Source organism: Ahaetulla prasina, chromosome 3 (assembly GCF_028640845.1).
Source record: "Ahaetulla prasina isolate Xishuangbanna chromosome 3, ASM2864084v1, whole genome shotgun sequence".
NCBI lineage: Eukaryota > Metazoa > Chordata > Lepidosauria > Squamata > Colubridae > Ahaetulla > Ahaetulla prasina.
In genome coordinates this window covers 193,723,984-193,730,678 of record NC_080541.1, presented here as the reverse complement: position 1 = coordinate 193,730,678, position 6,695 = coordinate 193,723,984, and positions in this window count along the sequence as shown.

The window sequence follows — 6,695 nt, the reverse complement described above, 5'->3', positions numbered from 1 at the left end:
GGTTAGAGTGCAGTACTGCAGGCTACTTTTGCTGACTGCCTGCAATTTGGCAGTTCAAATCCTACCAGGTTGACTCAGCCTTCCACCCTTCCGAGGTGGGTAAAATAAGGGCCCAAATGTTGGGGGGCAATATGCTGACTCTGTAAATTGCTTAGAGAGGGCTGTAAAGCTCTGAAATGGTATAGAAGTCTAACTGCTATTGCTATTATATCCCAGCACTATAAAGCCTGAAGTTCACCATCAAATCAAAATTATTTCTTGTTTCATGTAAATTGATAATCTTCTTGATGAGAGATGTAATCTGATGTAAATTGCAACAAATCTGGATACAATAACTTAGTAGTGAGAAATGAAATTGATACATTGTTAGAGAGTCTTGTTTTGTCTCTTATGGGGGGGGGTCTTGTTTTGTCTCTTATTGGCATCTTATGTCAAATTCAAGACATAAGATGTTGCCAGGTGACATGTTGATAAGAGGAAAAATCTTTTTAATATGTGACTTTATATAGGCATAAGAAAAGCAGGAGCTACTGCATTTCCAACTGACACAATTTCCATTTGCCTAATTTATTTTGGAACTCTGCTCTTTTCATACCTTATCCAGAGTTTAAAAACCAAGAACAATTCAGTTTCCTACTTTCAAACCAATATGGAAATAATATCAGTGGACTGTATTATATACATAAAACTCATATTGATATTTTTGTTTGGCCAATTTAAGATTTATAAATTGGTATGAAAGCTTTTGAGTTTTTAATTAAACAAAATAGTTAAAATGTCCAGGAATAAATTAGCATTGCCCACTTATTTTATAAAACTGTGTTGGCCTAATAAACAATTGCCTGAATTTGTATTTTTGTTGTTCGGCTAGTTTTTCTCATGGTCAGTGCAAGTACTTTCACTAGCCCACTTTTTAAATCAGTGAACATTAACAATAAGGTGATGGCAAGAATAAGAAATAAATACTGATATATATTCAGGATCTGCTCTAGATATTTTGCTACCCTAGATCTATAGTTTGGTTCATTTTTCACTATTGTAAGGATTTTTAAAAAGCGTCCTCTTGGATATTTTTCTTCTTTGAGTTTTCTATTTACGATTTTCAGCCCAGACATTATTTTTCCGGGATATTTCCATATTTATTTCATGTTTATGCTGTGAAATTATATTTAACCTTCAAGTGGCATGTCAGCTCAGGAAGTGTGTCATTACTACTATGTGCTTTTCTGTTGTGTTTTTTGGAAGTCTTTTTGATTTTTGCACCTCTTAAAATTTGGTGCCCCTAGATTAGTCCCTGTTCAGCCTTAGCCTAGGAGGCAGCTCTATAAATATGTTGCTGTCAAAAATTTAAAAGTGCTTAAAAATTTTGTGCTAAATTTTACATAATTACAGTGCCAACAAAAGTGTGTATAGTCAAGGCTATGGTTTTCCCAGTTGCAATGTATGGTTGTGAAAGTTGGACCATAAGAAAGGCTGAGCGCCAAAGAATTGAGGCCTTTGAACTCTGGTGCTGGAGAAGACTCCTGCGAGTCCCTTGGACTGCAAGGTGATCAAACCGTTCAGTCCTAGAGCAGATCAACCCTGACTGCTCTTTAGACGGCCAGATCCTGAAGATGAAACTGAAATACTTTAGCTACCTAATGAGAAGGAAGGACTCACTGGAGAAGAGCCTACACAGATCTACACCAATTAAGATACTGTGGGCCTTTTCCTACAAAAGGAATGGCAGTAGGGCAGGTTTCAGGATGACTATGACGAAGGAGGGGGGAAAAAAGGCTTCAAACTGAGAGAACAGTGTGAAAGGATTATAGAAGAAAGGGAATTTAAGATTTTTAGAACCAAGGATTGCTCAACTTTTGATGCATGTGATGTGGAATGGAAGATAAAGAATAAGGTGAGGCTAAAATTGAAGAAAAGGAACTGAATGGCCTGAGAAGCCAAACTGGGTCAGGCCTCATTACTGCTCTGGTGGAAACGTTTATTTCATTTATTTATTTATTTTCGTCCATCATGTATTTTATGACAGATACAAGTGTAAACATTGTTATAAATACATGTAAAGGGTATGAATAAAAGAAAACAGGACAGGAACGATAGGCACGCTGGTGCGCTTATGCACGCCCCTTAGGTACACCAGATCTTCCATTAGATTGGAAGATGAGAAAAGTGTTCTGGAAGCTTGTAATACAAACTTCTCCTTTTAGTTGCCAAAAAAACCTACATAGAAGCATTTGAAGCCATCAGGAGTTGTGCTTGACCTGAAAGAGACTTGACTTCCTTTTTAAGTTAAGGGAGCAGGGGGAAAGGAGGCAGTTGAGACAGGTTTGCATATATAGCTGTGGAAATGAAAAACAAAATCTGAACTGGCCCGTGTGGGTCAAACAGAAGAAATAAATGTTAAAGCAATGCCAATCTTTGATGGTTACGTGGTGAACCTGATTTTTTCTTGGATGAAAGAAAAGCTTTCCACATTTCTAGAACATGTGAAATTTTTTAACAAAAAAAGTGAGGTTTCACTTCAGCAAAGTTCCTCAGAATTAGAAAACACTTGTTAAAGTGGCATGCAGGAGGAAATTTCTTCTTTGGTATTGAGGGATAAGGGAGGAAGGAGATAATTCTTTTGCTGCACATGGCTAGGCATTAGAGCAAAGTATCTGAGATGCCCAGATATCAGTAGGGTCTAATTTGAAAATGTTTCTCTATCTGCTGGGAACATAAGATCTCCGATACTTGGGGTGTGCGCCTTCAAAGAACATTGCCATTTTCTGTTTTCATTACACACATTTACTGAGCTAACTAAATAAAAGATGAGTAGTAGTGACAAGCTGTAGTGGAATGAATAGAAGAACCGATGATGACACGATTGGGATGAAATGGCAGCCAGCAGAAGTAACGTCTAAGGAGCATGGTAATAAAGCAACCCTATGTTTTCTGGACCATGAGCATATTGCTCTTGACCGGGAGGTGATCATTTGGCCTTCCAGATATTTTTAGTTACAATGCAGCAATACCAGTCAGCATAATTAATGGTGAAGATGGAAAATGTGGTGATGCCTTGAGATATTTGTAAAAATAATAAAGACGGGAGCCAAATAAATAACAATTTGGAAGGCAACATGTTTTTCATCCTGGAACTACATAGTAGCAATTAAATTAGATGGAGTTAAAGGGAAATTACAGATCCATGGGAACATGGGTCTTTCAGCAGTAGTTTACCGTAGGTTCAGAGAATCTGTACAACCATTGGTAGTAACCTTCTTAATATGTTACGGAAGTTAATCAGTGCGTTGTGCATTCCCTTGAGACCAGATCACATTACTTTCTTGGAGGATAGGATTGAAGTCTAAAGTAGCTTCTGGTAATGTAGAATTATTTTCTTGGTTTCTTCCTGGTACAGGAGTTATCTTGGCTGGCCTAGGCAGAGCTTAAAGAGCCCATTCTCACGATCTGAAAAGCTCCATAAGGTTTATACTTTTTGTAACAGTTGAAATGACTTGAGTGTATTATTGCTGAGTTGTTTTTCCAGAAATTATGTATTTTTGTGAGATTCATAAAAGCAAGCAAGTGCTGTAAGAAGTGGGAAGCTGGACTCAATGGATATTTGTAACAAACTCAACAAAGCTAGGAATTTTTATATATACATAAAAAGCCAGTCAGACCTCTTGTTGACACAATGTACAGCACTGATATTAATAATACACTGTGGCTGGGTACATTCAATATGGTTAATAATTAAGAATATATAAAATACCCATAAAATGCCTACAGCCAAAGTTAACTTTGGTTTCAATCATAGTTTCCCTCCCTACCATGATTGTATGTTGTACAACCCCAATTACTTACATCATGAACTCAGTCAATGTGAAAAGTTAATGGTGCTATCATGAGTTTTCCATTGCTACGGTACTAGCAGTGATTGATAAACCTAGATGTGTTCTGGAGTAGATTGTAAGAGATGATCAGGAGAAGAGACAAATCCACTTTATCTGGTTCTGCCCAGGTGTTTTGAACTATCATTTTTCATAACAGAATATCCAGGACATAGCAGTCCAAGCAAACATGTCTTCCATAACTCTTAAGACATCTGTTATTTATGGAAATAATTTCCTCAGATATGAACTAAACTGAAAGCTTTAGTATTATCAAATGCATTTTGCTTGACAAAATAGTTGCCTTGTCTGAAGCCTAAGCTTTTGGTGGCATAGAAAGTAACATGCTGGTGAGATTCTCTTGGGCTACCCTGTTTCCCCCAAAATAAGACATCCCAATAATAAACCCAGTCGGGCTTTTGAGCACATGGCAATAAGGCCCAGCACTTATTTCAGGGTTCAAAAAAATATAAGTCAGGCTCTTATTTTTGGGGAAACATGGTACAACTCATTTGCCCTTCTATGGAATGGCTTTTCCACTCAATGGCATTTTCTCTGCTTTGTATTATCTTTGTAAACTGCAAAAGAAATGCTGGTTTTATATGCTATGAACACCACCAGGGGTGAAATGCTACCGGATCGGAGGGGATCGCGCGATCCGGAAGCGATGGCAGCTGCTGGTTCGGAGGACCGGTAGCAAAAATCCCTGGCCCCGCCTCCCCTGCCTCTGCGGAGCCGCACCATCTGCAGAGGTTTGTTTTTTTTACTTTTAAAAGCCGGGTTTGCTTCAGCAGAAACAGGCCTTTAAAAGTAAAAAACAGCAGAACCTTACTTGTACTCTTACTTGTAGAAAACATGTTTTCTACAAGTAAAAGTAGATTTTAAGGCACTTACCTGATTACTGAAGAACGCATGGCTCTCTTTCCAGCCCGAAAGCTCTACTTTCAGTTTCAGCCCAGACAGAATCAATCTATTCTGCTAATCTATTTCCTCGGTGATCAACTGGCTGGCTTTGCTGAGGAACTCTGGGATTTGAAGTCCACAATAAAATAAAATAAAATATTTGTGCAGCTTTCTGAGATTTGGTGTGTTTCTGTAGTGTTTCACTGTAACTACACAAACACACAAAATCTCAGAAAGCTGTATGTGGCATATTGTGTGTGTGTGTGTGTGTGTGTTGTGTGTGTGTAAAGTGTGAAAGTTGGTTTTTGACCTTTTTGTGGCTATGTGAAGTGTGAAGTGCAGCTTTTACATTGCGTGTGAGTCAGTTGTTGTGTTGTGTGTGTGTAAAGTGTGAAAGTTGGTTTTTGAGCTTTTTGTGGCTATGTGAAGTGTGAAGTGCAGCTGCTTTTACATTGTGTGTGAGTCAGTTGTGTTGTGTGTGTGTAAAGTGTGAAAGTTAGTTTTTGGTACCTCATTGTTTTTTATACTTTGTTTATTATTTTTATTATTTATTGTTATTGGCCACGCCCACCAAGCCATCAGACCACCAAGCCACGTCCACCAATTAAGCCACGCCCACAGAACCGGTAGGGAAAATTTTTAGATTTCACCCCTGAACAACACCAACCAATTCTGTCACAAGTGAGTCAATGCCTTAGATAAATTAGATTCTTTATGAAGGAGATGGATTGAATGAGAAACGGGAAATATGCAGAGGTCTGCATATTTTGGTATATTTATTGAACAAAGGACACAAAGTACGGATTGTGTGCCTATTCAGTGGTTCATTGCATATTCCTACATGAGGTTTACTGAACACTTATAAAATCTGTTCAGCTAAATGTAATCATTTTTATCTGGCTATATCCTAAGTAATACTTTCCCACCCCCACATTGTAATTACTTATCTGGGTTGGTATGCAGAATTCAGTATTCTGAGGTTTATAGTTGTTGTGGCATTACTACTTTTACATGTGGCTGAAAGACATCCAGAGGCTCAATCTGTAGACTGCCTTGCATGTAAGTGGATCACTGGCCAGGCAACATTGGGAAAATGAAAATAGAAGGGTGCTATTTCACTCACAAAGGAACAGTATTATTGAACAGCATTCTTTCTTGGCTGTAGAAAATGCAACTCATATGCAGGGCAGTGTCTGGCACAAAGCCCTGCTGTCTAGAATCAGATTTAAAGATAGGTTCTAGCTTAACTTCTACCCAATGTTCTCCAAATGTGTTGTAAATTACCATCTTACAAAGGGCCCCAGATGGAGCATACTATATTGACTCAAAGTCAAATAACTGAACAGTCTACCTTTCAGTCAATAAATTGGGTGACCTTCATCTCAGTGACCGAGTCATCCCCACCTAACTTTCTGAAGCAGGTTTTTTTTTTTTGAGGGGGGGGCTATCCTGGAAATTCAGGTAGTCCTTCACTTATGATGGCAGCTGAAACTATTACTAAGCAGAATGGTCATAAAGCGTGACTACATTGCTAAGTGATGGCAATCCCTGAAGTCTCAATTGCCGTCATTAAATGGTTGATAGGTGAGGCCATTTCCTGCCATCTCCCCACACTAAAGTCAGTAGGGAAACTGGCAGGAATTTGCATGTCCCAGGCCCACAGGCAGGTAAGTGGCAGGTAACTGGCTCAAGATTGACTCAACCTTCCGTCCTTCCGAGGTCAATAAAATGATGATGACCCAGATTGTTTGGAGCAATATGTTGACTCTGTAAGCAGACAGTAAGGATGCTGAGACAGCTGGCATTCTGAGGACCGGTAGTAATCCCATTTCATTCAGCGCCATTGTAACTTGGGAGTGTTTGCTGACCAAATGGTCCTAAGTTAAGGGATAGCTGTATGTTAAACTGAGCCATGTAATAAAT